Consider the following 13,409-nt stretch of genomic DNA (forward strand, 5'->3'; position numbering starts at 1 on the left):
CAGCCAGAATGGGGCCCAAAAGTCAGATTTATGAGGTATATAAACAAAAACAGACAAACAAAAAGACCAACAAAAGTATATGACAAGGAAAAAAAAAGAACCTAGCCATAATGAGCCCCATGAATAAAATTTATATATTACCATAACAAAAACAAATACAGAGAAACACTGACAGAATAAAAAGGTGGGAGCGTGGTTATGAATCCTCAATGTGGGCAAGGAAGTTTATTTTGGTTCTTCCTTGGGTGTATCTTGATATCTTTGTTAAAAGACTCAACTTTCCAGAGATAAAGGGAGATTAAAACTGGTTTATATATGTCTGATAGCCATTTGTATGTCTTCACTGGAGAAGTGTCTGTTCATATCTTCTGCCCGTTTTTTTTGATATGATTATTGATTTTGTGTGTGTTGAGTTTGAGGAGTTCTTTATAGATCCTGTATAAATACTGGATTGTCTGTACTGTCATTTGCAAATATCTTCTCCCATTCCGTGGGTTGCCTCTTTGTTTTGTTGACTGTTTCCTTTGCTGTGCAGAAGATTTTGATCTTGATGAAGTCCCAAAAGTTTATTTTCGCTTTTGTTTCCTTTGCCTTCGGTGATATATCTTGAAAGAAGTTGCTGTGGCTGATATCGAAGAGGTTACTGCCTATGTTCTCCTCTAGGATTCTATGGATTCCTGCCTCACGTTGAAGTCTTTTAACCATTTCGATTATATCTTTGTGTATGGTGTAAGAGAATGGTCGACTTTCATTCTTCTGCACAGAGCTGTCCACTTTTCCCAGCACCACTTATTGAAGAGACTGTCTTTTTTCCGCTGTATATTTTTTCCTGTTTTGTCGAAGATTATTTGATCATAGAGCTGAGGGTCCATATCTGGGCTCTCTACTCTGTTCCACTGGTCTATGTGCCTGTTTTTATGCCAGCACCATGCTGTCTTGGTGATCACAGCTTTGTAGTAAAGCTTGAAATCAGGTAACGTGATGCCCCCAGTTTTATTTTTGTTTTTCAACATTTCCTTAGCAATTTGGTTCCATACAAATTTTAGGATTATTTGCTCCAGCTCTTTGAAAAATACTGGTGGAATTTTGACTGGAATAGCATTAAAAGTATAAATTTCTCTAGGCAGTATAGACGTTTTAACAATGTTTATTCTTCCGATCCAAGAGCATGGAATGGTCTTCCATCTTTTTGTGTCTTCTTCAATTTCTTTCATGAGTGTTCTGTAGTTCCTCGAGTACAGATCCTTTACCTCTTTGGTTAGGTTTATTCCCAGGTATCTTATGGTTCTTGGTGCTAGAGTAAATGGAATCGATTGTCCAATTTCCCTTTCTGTATTTTCATTGTTAGTGTACAGAAAGCCCCTTATTCCTGTACATTGACTTTGTATCCTGCCACGTTACTGAATTGCTGTATGAGTTCTAGTAGTTTGGGGGTGAAGTCTTCTGGCTTTTCCATATAAAGAATCATGTCATCTGTGAAGAGACAGAGTTTGACTTCTCCATTGCCAATTTGGATACCATTTATTTCTCTTTGTTGTCTGATTGCTGTTGTTAGGACTTCTAATACTATGTTGAACAAGACTGGTGAGAGTGGGCATCCTTGTCGTGTTCCTGATCTCAACGGGAAGGCTGTGATCCTTTTCCCATTGAGGATGATATTTGCTACGGGTCTTTCATAGATAGATTTTATGAAGTTCAGGAATGTTCCCTCTATCCCTATACTTTGAAGTGTTATAATCAGGAATGGATTCTGGATTTTGTCAAATGCTTTTTCTGCATCAATTGAGAGGACCATGTGGTTCTTCTCTCTTCTCTTATTGATTTGTTTTATCACATTGATTGATTTGCGAATGTTGAACCATCCTTGTAACCCAGGGATGAATCCCACATGGTCATGGTGGATAATCGTTTTAATGTGCTGTTGGATCCTGTTTGCTAGGACTTTGTTGAAAATCTTAGCATCCATATTCATCAGGGATATTCGTCTGAAATTCTCCTTTTTGGTGTGGTCTTTGCCTGGTTTGGGGATCAGGGTAATGCTGGCTTCATAAAAGGAGTCTGGACGTTTTCCTACTGCTTCAACTTTTTGAAGCAGCTTCAGGACAATAGGTATTATTTCTTCTTTGAAAGTTTGGTAGAATTCCCCAGGGAATCCATCAGTCCTGGGTTCTGTTTTTTTGGGAAGTTTTTGATCACTGCTTCAATCTCGTTACTAGATATCGGTCTACTCAGGTTGTCAATTTCTTCCTGGTTCAATTTTGGGTTTATAGCCTTCCAGGAATGCATCTATTTCATTTAGGTTGCTTAACTTATTGGCACATAACTGTTGATAATAACTTCTGATGATTGTTTCTACTTCCTTGGTATTAGTTGTGATCTCTCCCTTTTCATTCATAATTTTATTAATTTGAGCTTTCTCTCTTTTCTTTTGGATTAGTGTGTTCAATGGTTTATCGACCTTATTGATTCTTTAAAAAAAAAACAGCTTCCACTTTCATTGATATGTTCTACTGTATCTCTAGTTTCTACCTCATTGATCTCTGCTCTAAGCTTGGTTATTTCCCTTCTTATGTGTGGATTTGGTTTGATTTGTTGTTGATTCTCCAGTTCTTTGAGGTGTAGAGAAAGCTGGTGTATTCTGGATTTTTCAGTTTTTTTTTTTTTTTTTTTTTTTTTTTTTTTTTTTTTTTGAGGGAGGCTTGGATGGCTATGTATTTCCCCCTTAGGACTGCCTTTGCTGTATCCCATAGGTTTTGGACCGAAGTGTCTTCATTCTCATTGGTTTCCATAAATTGTTTAAGTTCTTTGATCTCCTGGTTGATCCAAGCATTCATAAGTGAAGTGTTCTTTAGCTTCCAGGTGTTTGAGTTCCTTCCAAACTTTTCCTTGTGATTTAACTCCAGTTTCAAACTTTGTGATCTGAGAATATGCAGGGAGTAATCTCAGCATTTTGGTATTGGTTGAGTCCTGATTTGTGACCCAGTATGTGGTGTATTCTGGAGAATATTCCATGTGCACTTGAGAAGAATGAGTATTCTGTGGTTTTTGTTTGGAATGTTCTGTATATATCTATGAGGTCCATCTGGTCCAATATGTCATTCAGTGCTCTTGTATCTTTATTGATTTTCTGCTTTGATGATCTGTCTCTTACTGAGAGAGGCATGTTAAGATCTCCTACTATTAATGTATTCATATCAATATGACTCTTTATCTTGATTAACAGTTTTCTTATGTAATTGGCTGCTCCCATATTGGGGCATAGATATTTACAATTGTTATATCATCTTTGTGGATAGTCCTTTTAAGAATGATGTAGTGTCCTTCTGTATCTCTGACTACAGTCCTTAGTTTAAAGTCTATTTTGTCTGATATGAGAATCATTACCCCGGCCTTCTTTTGAGGCCCATTGGCATGAAAGATGCTTCTCCATCCCTTCACTTTCAGTCTTGGTGTATCCTTAGGTTTGAAATGGATCTCTTGTAGACAACATATGGATGGGTCCTGTCGCTTTACCCAGTCGTCAACCCTGAGTTGTTTTATGGGCGTATTTATGTCATTCAAATTGAGAGTGATTATTAATAGATACTTTTTAATTGACATTTTGTTAACTTTGAAGTCTTTCTTTCTGCAGATTGTCTCTATATTTCTGTTCAATGCTATTTTTTGGATTTTTCCTCTTTTATAGAACCCCCCTTAATATTTCCTGCAGTGTTGGCTTGGTGGTTGCATAGTCTTTTAAGCCCTGCTGGTCTTGGAAACTCTTTATCTCTCCATCCATTTTGAATGTCAGTCTTGCTGGATAAAGTATTCTTGGCTGCATGTTCTTCTCATTTAGTGCCCTGAATATATCTTGCCAGCCCTTTCTGGCTTGCCAGGTCTCTGTGGACAGGTGTGACGTTATTCTGATGGGCTTTCCTCTCTAAGTAAGGAGCCTCTTTGTCCTAGCTGCCTTTAAGAGGGCATGCCTACAATTATAATTCTTCATTCTTACTATTAGTTGTCTCGAGGACTTTTGAGAATCTATAATCTAGGGGGAGGGCGTTCTGCCTCTAGTACATGAACGCTGGTTCCATTTGGGATATTGGGAAAATTTTCATGGAGAACTTGTTCCACTTTATGTTCTAGACTTCTTTCTTTCTTCTCCCCTCAGGGATTCCACCAATTCTGATGTTAGAACATTTCATGGCATCATTTATTTCCCTGATTCTGTTTACATGACTTCTAAGGTGTTTGTTCCAGGCTTCCTCCTGATCTTTTCTCTCTATCTGTTTGTCCTTAGATCACTAATTCTATCTTCTGTCTCAGTTACCCTAGCTGTTAGGGAATTTAGATTAGATTGGAACTCATGAGAGCATTGTGAACATCATTCCTGGTGGCTTTCAGTTCTGCCCTAACATTGTGAACATCATCCCTGGTGGCTTTCAGTTCTGCCCTAATCAATCTGGTTGTTATCCATGGCTTTCTCCAACCTAAGTATTGCCTGGATAATTGTTAGCCTGAATTCCTTTTCTGACATATTGTCGATGTCGATTGCCATTAGCTCTGTTGCAGAAGGCCCTTCCTCTGTATTTTTTTTCTGTTGTGCATACCTCCTCCTAGTCATTTTGGTGAAAGGTGGCTGAACAAATGTAGCTGGATGTATCAACCGTGGTGCCCTCAAGATGCACCCTGGAACGCTTATGTGCAATCAGGTGTCCCCATCAAACGAGAAGAAAAAGAAAAGAAAAAGAAAGAAAAAAAGAGAGAGAGACAGGAAAAAATGCGAGATAGAGGAGAAAGCTCATCCCAAATGGGCCCCAAGGTAAGATTTATGAAGTATACAAACAAAAACAGACAAACAAAAAGAGTATAAAAGTATATGACAAGAGAAATAAATATATATATATAATATATAATATATATATTATATATAAAAGAACCTCGTTAAAAAGAACCCCAAGTATAAGATTTATATACTATCAGGATAAACACAGATACACAGAAACTTTGGCAGAAGAAAAAGATGGGAGAGTGGTTATAGATTCTCATTGTGGGCGAGGAAGGTTATTTTGATTCTTCTTGGATGTACCTTGATATCTTTGTTAAAGGACTCAACTCTCCTAAGATAAATGGGGATTAAAAATTGGTTTACTTATAGGGGTAGCATTGATTGGGGAAAGGGGATTACCTTGACGTTTAATTCTACATGAATATTAAAAAAAATAAAAAGAATAAACTAAACTAAACTAAAATTTTAAAAAAATTAAAAAAAATAGAAAAGCAAAAGAATAACACGGGTATATGTATCAAAAAGTTCAGGTTAAAAAGTTATTATGGAATTTGATGTGTTGGAGATCTCATTGTGATGGTAAATAGGTTAAAAATTTTTCTATATATAAAAAAATGAACCAGAATAGTGGGAACGAATTAAAAATAACAGTTGTATCTAGGAAGTAGTGGTGGTTGTTCTTGTGTTGTCTTTTATTTGTCTTTTTTTTTTCCTTGTTGGTTGTCTGGGGGATGGGCTTGCCATGTGGGTTTTTAGGCAATGTTCCCTGAGTTAAGTCCTCCTTCCCCCTCAAGGGGGTGGGCTCCGAGGAAACCGGTTTTTCAGGCTTTTGTTTTCTGGAGGTTCTTATGTTTGTTCATTTGTTTTCTCTCACCTCAACAGCTTTTAATGGTTTTTAGAGGTTTAGAGGAAAGCAAACTGCACCCCGACCTCCCACTCAGAAAGAAACCTCAGTCTGTACCCCTCTGGGTCTCCAGAGCACATAAGTTCCCCCTCGGCCACTGGCAGAGCAGGTTCTGAGTCGTAGTCCCTGGGGACACAAGAACTCCTGCTTGAACCCAAAACCACGACAGGGGCGGCTCTCTGGGCAGCTCTGGATCACCAGAGAGGTTCCAAGCAGCGATCACACACTGAGATTTTCCTGCTGGCCCAGCTGGAGTGTCTGGTCATTCCCAGACCAAGAGAGCTGGGCTTGCACGCACCTCTCTCAGGGGAGGGTGTGGGGCGTGTGCATCTCAGGCTCTGATAGCACGGCAGGGCACTCGCATGAAGAGTGCAAAAAGGCTGTGCTTCGGTGGCCTGGCAAGGCTCCCAGGCCGTCACAGGAGCCAGACCCCACACGTTCTCAGGCACACTGGCGGCTCAGGGAACAAGACCTTGTTTCTCATCTGCACTCTCTCTGGCTCAGTGCCAGGGGTGGCTGTCCTCGGTCTGGGGACTTAAACATACCCTGTCCCTCTTCGCCCCGATTCCCACAATTTCCCCCAATGATCCTTTGTTCTTTTTAAGTGCTTTCAACCAGACTCCAACTTAATGCTGGTCCCCAGATGCAGGGCACTCTCGGATTGGGGTATTACTTTCCAATGGGTCGCCTTTAGTGGCTCCCTCCCCCTTTTGTTTATCTGCTGATATCAGTCTGACATTCCCACTCCGCCTTACCTGCCCACTGGCATCTTCTGCCCCCATAGAGATCCAGACGTGTATAATTCTGATCTCAGGCTGATTTCATGGGTGATCGGAGTTTTTTGGTAGGTAATCAGCTCACTTTAGGATACAGATTGAAACGGTGCCTCCTCCTACCTCACCGCCATCTTGTCTCTCCCTGAGTTTGGGTTTTCCCAAAATTTTCAATCAAGCAATTATTAGGTCAACTGGTGGCCATTTTCCAGGTCATACTATTAATTCATTCCCTTGCTAACAAGGAAGAAAACAACAACAATCAATGATACCAATAATTGGAAAGTTACACAGGGCTCTGATTCACTTAAGAAACACCAAGTCTCATGGAACATATTCTTGTTAGTAGAGTCTCAAAGGTTGATTTCTAACCCACCAAAAGAGAATTGCTGAGAAGCACCTCATTTCTAATGTAGAATCCCCAAAGTTTTAGTTTTTAATGGCATGATATGATTCTAGATGATACCAAGGTGGAGCTTAAGGCAGTGGGCTAGCCTTCTGTCCTATCTATCTTGTTTTCTGTTCCTTCACACAAAAGTCCAGGATTCATGCTTCTGACCATTTTCTGGTGAGTTAATATGGCTTCCAGATTTCATCCTTAATTGTTGCTCTAATTTTAAAATTTATTATTTTGAATTATATTCTCAGTGCAATTAGCAAGACATAGCTATTTTATATCTCTGTGTTTAGATATTTTTGATAATAATTTTGGCTGATGTAAAAAAATGAATGAAATACTTCATCTCCTCGACTAATACATTATTGTTATCAGATAGTCTAAATTGCATCATATAATGTAAACATTTACACTCAATAAAATGATGTCCACAGAAATTTTATATTCACATTTTAAAATATAGTGAAGAGGGGTGCCTGGGTGGCTCAGTGGATTAAAGCCTCTGCCTTCGGCTCAGGTCATGATCTAAGGGTCCTGGGATTGAGCCCTGCATCAGGCTCTCTGCTCAGTTGGGAGCCTGCTTCCTCCTCTCTCTCTGCCTGCCTCTCTGCCTACTTGTGACCTCTGTCTGTCAAATAAATACATAAAATCTTAAAAAAGAAAAAAAAATAGTTAACATTTGCATAGAATTTTTTCCAGGGCTCCCATCACATCTTTATTCCAAAGACAATAAATCATGAGGTTGAGCATTGGTGTCAGAATAGTGTAGAAGACAGATGCAACTTTATCTTGGCCTGAAGTATGGGAAGAGATTGGCCGCATGTACATGAAAATGATAGCACCATAATATAAAGTGACCACTCTCAGGTGAGATGAGCAGGTTGAGAATGCTTTTTTTTGGCCCTTGGCAGAAGATATTTGAATGACAGTGACCAGGACGAGTATGTAGGAGGCAAGGATGACAAAATGGAATCAGAAGCAGAATGATGGTGCTGATCAAAATCCCAGTCTCATAGGTCAAGGTGTCCTCCCAGGAGAGATGCAAGACACCAGGAAGTTCACAGTAGAAATTATTGATTTCTCTAGAGCCACAAAAGGGTAATTTCATGGTGTAGGCAGTGTGTACCAAGGCATTAAAAATGCCACTAGTCCATGAACTAACAACCATCTGCCTACAGAGGGGCCAGTTCATGAGAAGTGGATAGTGTAAGGGTTTGCAGATGGCAACATAGTTGTCATAAGACATGAGTCCCAAGAGGATACCCTCAGTCCCACCTAGGGCCAAGCCCAGGAAGATCTGGGCACCACAGTCAGATGTGGATATGACCTCCTTATGTAGAAGATAGTTTGTCATCATCTTGGGGACAATGGCAAGCGTGAAGAGGATGGATATCAATGAGAGAGAGCTGCCAAAGAAAGAAATACATAGATGTATGGAGATGACAGTCTACCGGGATCAGCAGAATTAGGAGGCTATTTCCAGTTTGTGTGAAAAGGAACATCATGGTGATAAGGATGAAGATGCAGAAGTGAGCTGGGGTGTATTGCAGCAGACCCAGATGAATAAATTCAATGATAGTGTCATTCGCCAAATGGTTCATTCTTGCAATCTCTGCAGAGATAAAAGGAAAAGCTTATAGTAGGAAAAATATTTCAGTATTCCTAAGGTACTACATAGGAGTTAACCAATGAGAAAATATTTGTATTACCTAACGAATGCTGGAAAAAAATAGTGAATCCAGTATATGCAAATTGATCAAATGATATTTGTGTGGTTTGATTTGTCCTACTGTCTCCAGCTAGACCCCAAGATCAGATCTTTAGTGACTCACCCACTTGTACCCACTAATCTTTGTTCCACATTTTTCTTTAAGCCATTTTTTTCTAGCTTTTCTCTTAACTCAGGCAACAGGAAATCAAAAGTATCCCTCAAGCTCTAGCAACTGCTCTGAAAAAACCTCTAGCTAGAAGACCAGCCAGACCGCTTTGAGTGTAACCTTCACCTTGCACATAGACAGATGGACCATGGGATGATATGTAGAATGACCAACAACTACCTTAAATTCATTATACTAAACTCTCCATGCAAGGAGGAGGCCTCATTTGCATAACATACAATGTATGTATAGACATGTGTGCCTGTGTAGCTTTATGCAAACATATACACACAATGACACCTTCCCTACTAAAATATTCATCCTAACCCTAAATAAAAGGAACTCATTCAACCTTGCTTCAGTATTCACAGTTTGGGGAGTTATTCCTAATAATGTCCTCATTTGCTACAAATAAAATTTACTCTGTGTGACAGCTCACCTGGTGTATTTTCTATCTGTGACTCACCAAAAAGTGAACTCAGTTACACTACATGATGTGAAAATTTTAGCTATACGGTAGTTTCCCCTCTTTAATGTATTTTGGATACCAATTCTTTCAGTCCAAAGTAGGTTGAATAAAAAGTTTGGATTATGAGTGGTTTACAAGCAATTTTTTTGATGGTTTCTGGTAGAATACAACTAATCAGATTGATTTTACTCCACTTCTGAGAGTTCCTCTTGGTTTCAAAACTGATCCCTAGAACAAATCAAAGTTCTGTGACCTAGTCTGTTAAACATAAACATTGTAACAAATAACATCAAATGATATAGAACTAAGTACATACAGGTTCTGAATAGGTTAGTAAAATCTAATTCTGAAATATATTTGGTATCTTTTATTTTTGTATATTTATTTTTAATTATTTGTAAAAAATTCCTTATTTAATTGGAGGGGGATATGAACCATGAGAGACTGTGGACACTGAGGGACTAACTGAGGATTTTGGAGGGGAGTGGGCTGGGAGATTGTTGAGCCTTGTGGTAGGTATTGTGGAGGGCATGTATTGCATGGAGCACTGAGTGTGGTACATAAACAATGAATTCTTGAACACTGAAAATAAGTTAAAAAATAAATAAAAATAAAAAAAACAAAATTATTTAAATTCAATTTAGTTAACATATAATTAACTAAACATATAGTTAACATATACTTTATTACTGACTTACGAATGCTTGGATCAACCAGGAGATCAAAGAACTTAAACAATTTATGGAAACCAATGAGAATGAAGACACTTCGGTCCAAAACCTATGGGATACAGCAAAGGCAGTCCTAAGGGGGAAATACATAGCCATCCAAGCCTCCCTCAAAAAAAAAAAAAAAAAAAAAAAACAAAACTGAAAAATCCAGAATACACCAGCTTTCTCTACACCTCAAAGAACTGGAGAATCAACAACAAATCAAACCAAATCCACACATAAGAAGGGAAATAACCAAGCTTAGAGCAGAGATCAATGAGGTAGAAACTAGAGATACAGTAGAACATATCAATGAAAGTGGAAGCTGTTTTTTTTTAAAGAATCAATAAGGTCGATAAACCATTGAACACACTAATCCAAAAGAAAAGAGAGAAAGCTCAAATTAATAAAATTATGAATGAAAAGGGAGAGATCACAACTAATACCAAGGAAGTAGAAACAATCATCAGAAGTTATTATCAACAGTTATGTGCCAATAAGTTAAGCAACCTAAATGAAATAGATGCATTCCTGGAAGGCTATAAACCCAAAATTGAACCAGGAAGAAATTGACAACCTGAGTAGACCGATATCTAGTAACGAGATTGAAGCAGTGATCAAAAACTTCCCAAAAAAACAGAACCCAGGACTGATGGATTCCCTGGGGAATTCTACCAAACTTTCAAAGAAGAAATAATACCTATTGTCCTGAAGCTGCTTCAAAAAGTTGAAGCAGTAGGAAAACGTCCAGACTCCTTTTATGAAGCCAGCATTACCCTGATCCCCAAACCAGGCAAAGACCACACCAAAAAGGAGAATTTCAGACGAATATCCCTGATGAATATGGATGCTAAGATTTTCAACAAAGTCCTAGCAAACAGGATCCAACAGCACATTAAAACGATTATCCACCATGACCATGTGGGATTCATCCCTGGGTTACAAGGATGGTTCAACATTCGCAAATCAATCAATGTGATAAAACAAATCAATAAGAGAAGAGAGAAGAACCACATGGTCCTCTCAATTGATGCAGAAAAAGCATTTGACAAAATCCAGAATCCATTCCTGATTATAACACTTCAAAGTATAGGGATAGAGGGAACATTCCTGAACTTCATAAAATCTATCTATGAAAGACCCGTAGCAAATATCATCCTCAATGGGAAAAGGATCACAGCCTTCCCGTTGAGATCAGGAACACGACAAGGATGCCCACTCTCACCAGTCTTGTTCAACATAGTATTAGAAGTCCTAACAACAGCAATCAGACAACAAAGAGAAATAAATGGTATCCAAATTGGCAATGGAGAAGTCAAACTCTGTCTCTTCACAGATGACATGATTCTTTATATGGAAAAGCCAGAAGACTTCACCCCCAAACTACTAGAACTCATACAGCAATTCAGTAACGTGGCAGGATACAAAGTCAATGTACAGGAATAAGGGGCTTTCTGTACACTAACAATGAAAATACAGAAAGGGAAATTGGACAATCGATTCCATTTACTCTAGCACCAAGAACCATAAGATACCTGGGAATAAACCTAACCAAAGAGGTAAAGGATCTGTACTCGAGGAACTACAGAACACTCATGAAAGAAATTGAAGAAGACACAAAAAGATGGAAGACCATTCCATGCTCTTGGATCGGAAGAATAAACATTGTTAAAACGTCTATACTGCCTAGAGAAATTTATACTTTTAATGCTATTCCAGTCAAAATTCCACCAGTATTTTTCAAAGAGCTGGAGCAAATAATCCTAAAATTTGTATGGAACCAAATTGCTAAGGAAATGTTGAAAAACAAAAATAAAACTGGGGGCATCACGTTACCTGATTTCAAGCTTTACTACAAAGCTGTGATCACCAAGACAGCATGGTGCTGGCATAAAAACAGGCACATAGACCAGTGGAACAGAGTAGAGAGCCCAGATATGGACCCTCAGCTCTATGATCAAATAATCTTCGACAAAACAGGAAAAAATATACAGCGGAAAAAAGACAGTCTCTTCAATAAGTGGTGCTGGGAAAAGTGGACAGCTCTGTGCAGAAGAATGAAAGTCGACCATTCTCTTACACCATACACAAAGATATAATCGAAATGGTTAAAAGACTTCAACTGTGAGGCAGGAATCCATAGAATCCTAGAGGAGAACATAGGCAGTAACCTCTTCGATATCAGCCACAGCAACTTCTTTCAAGATATATCACCGAAGGCAAAGGAAACAAAAGCGAAAATAAACTTTTGGGACTTCATCAAGATCAAAATCTTCTGCACAGCAAAGGAAACAGTCAACAAAACAAAGAGGCAACCCACGGAATGGGAGAAGATATTTGCAAATGACAGTACAGACAATCCAGTATTTATACAGGATCTATAAAGAACTCCTCAAACTCAACACACACAAAATCAATAATCATATCAAAAAAACGGGCAGAAGATATGAACAGACACTTCTCCAGTGAAGACATACAAATGGCTATCAGACATATATAAACCAGTTTTAATCTCCCTTTATCTCTGGAAAGTTGAGTCTTTTAACAAAGATATCAAGATACACCCAAGGAAGAACCAAAATAAACTTCCTTGCCCACATTGAGGATTCATAACCACGCTCCCACCTTTTTATTCTGTCAGTGTTTCTCTGTATTTGTTTTTGTTATGGTAATATATAAATTTTATTCATGGGGCTCATTATGGCTAGGTTCTTTTTTTTTTCCTTGTCATATACTTTTGTTGGTCTTTTTGTTTGTCTGTTTTTGTTTATATACCTCATAAATCTGACTTTTGGGCCCCATTCTGGCTGAGGTTTCTCTTTTTCTCTTTATCGCTCTATTTCCTTTCTCTTTCTTTTTGGTGTTGAATACCAATTGCTCCAAAACGTTCCAGGGCGTGCCTTGCCTGGATCATGGTTGATTGATATATATATATATATATATATATATATATATATATATATATATATATATGTCTCCCCTCAATTACCTCTCACCAAAATGACTAGGAGGAGAAACATCCAACGGAGGGAAAATTCAGAGTCTGTGCCCTCTGCCACAAAACTGTTGGATATGGACATAAAGAGTATGTCAGAAAGGGAATTCAGGTTAGCAATTAACCAGGCAGGAAACCATTAGTGACAACATAGAATCTCTAAGGGCGGAAGTGAGAGCCAAGCTAGCAGAAGTAAAAAATGTTACCAATGAGATCCAATCTAACCTAAATACTCTAACAGCTAGGGTAACCAAGACAGAAGATAGAATTAGTAATCGAGAGGACAAACAGATAGAGAAAAAGGATCAGGAGGAGGCCTAGAACAAACAGCTTAGATGCCATGAAAACAGAATTAGGGAAATAAATGACATCATGAAACATTCCAACGTCAGAATCGTTGGGATCCCTCAGGGAGTGGGGAAAGAGAGAAGACTAGAAGATACAGTTGAACAAATTCTGGGTGAAAATTTCCCCAATCTGGGGAATGAGACAAGTGTTTGTGTCCTAGAGGCAGAA

The sequence above is a fragment of the Lutra lutra genome, chromosome 5 (genome assembly GCF_902655055.1).
Source record: "Lutra lutra chromosome 5, mLutLut1.2, whole genome shotgun sequence".
Taxonomy (NCBI): Eukaryota; Metazoa; Chordata; class Mammalia; order Carnivora; family Mustelidae; genus Lutra; species Lutra lutra.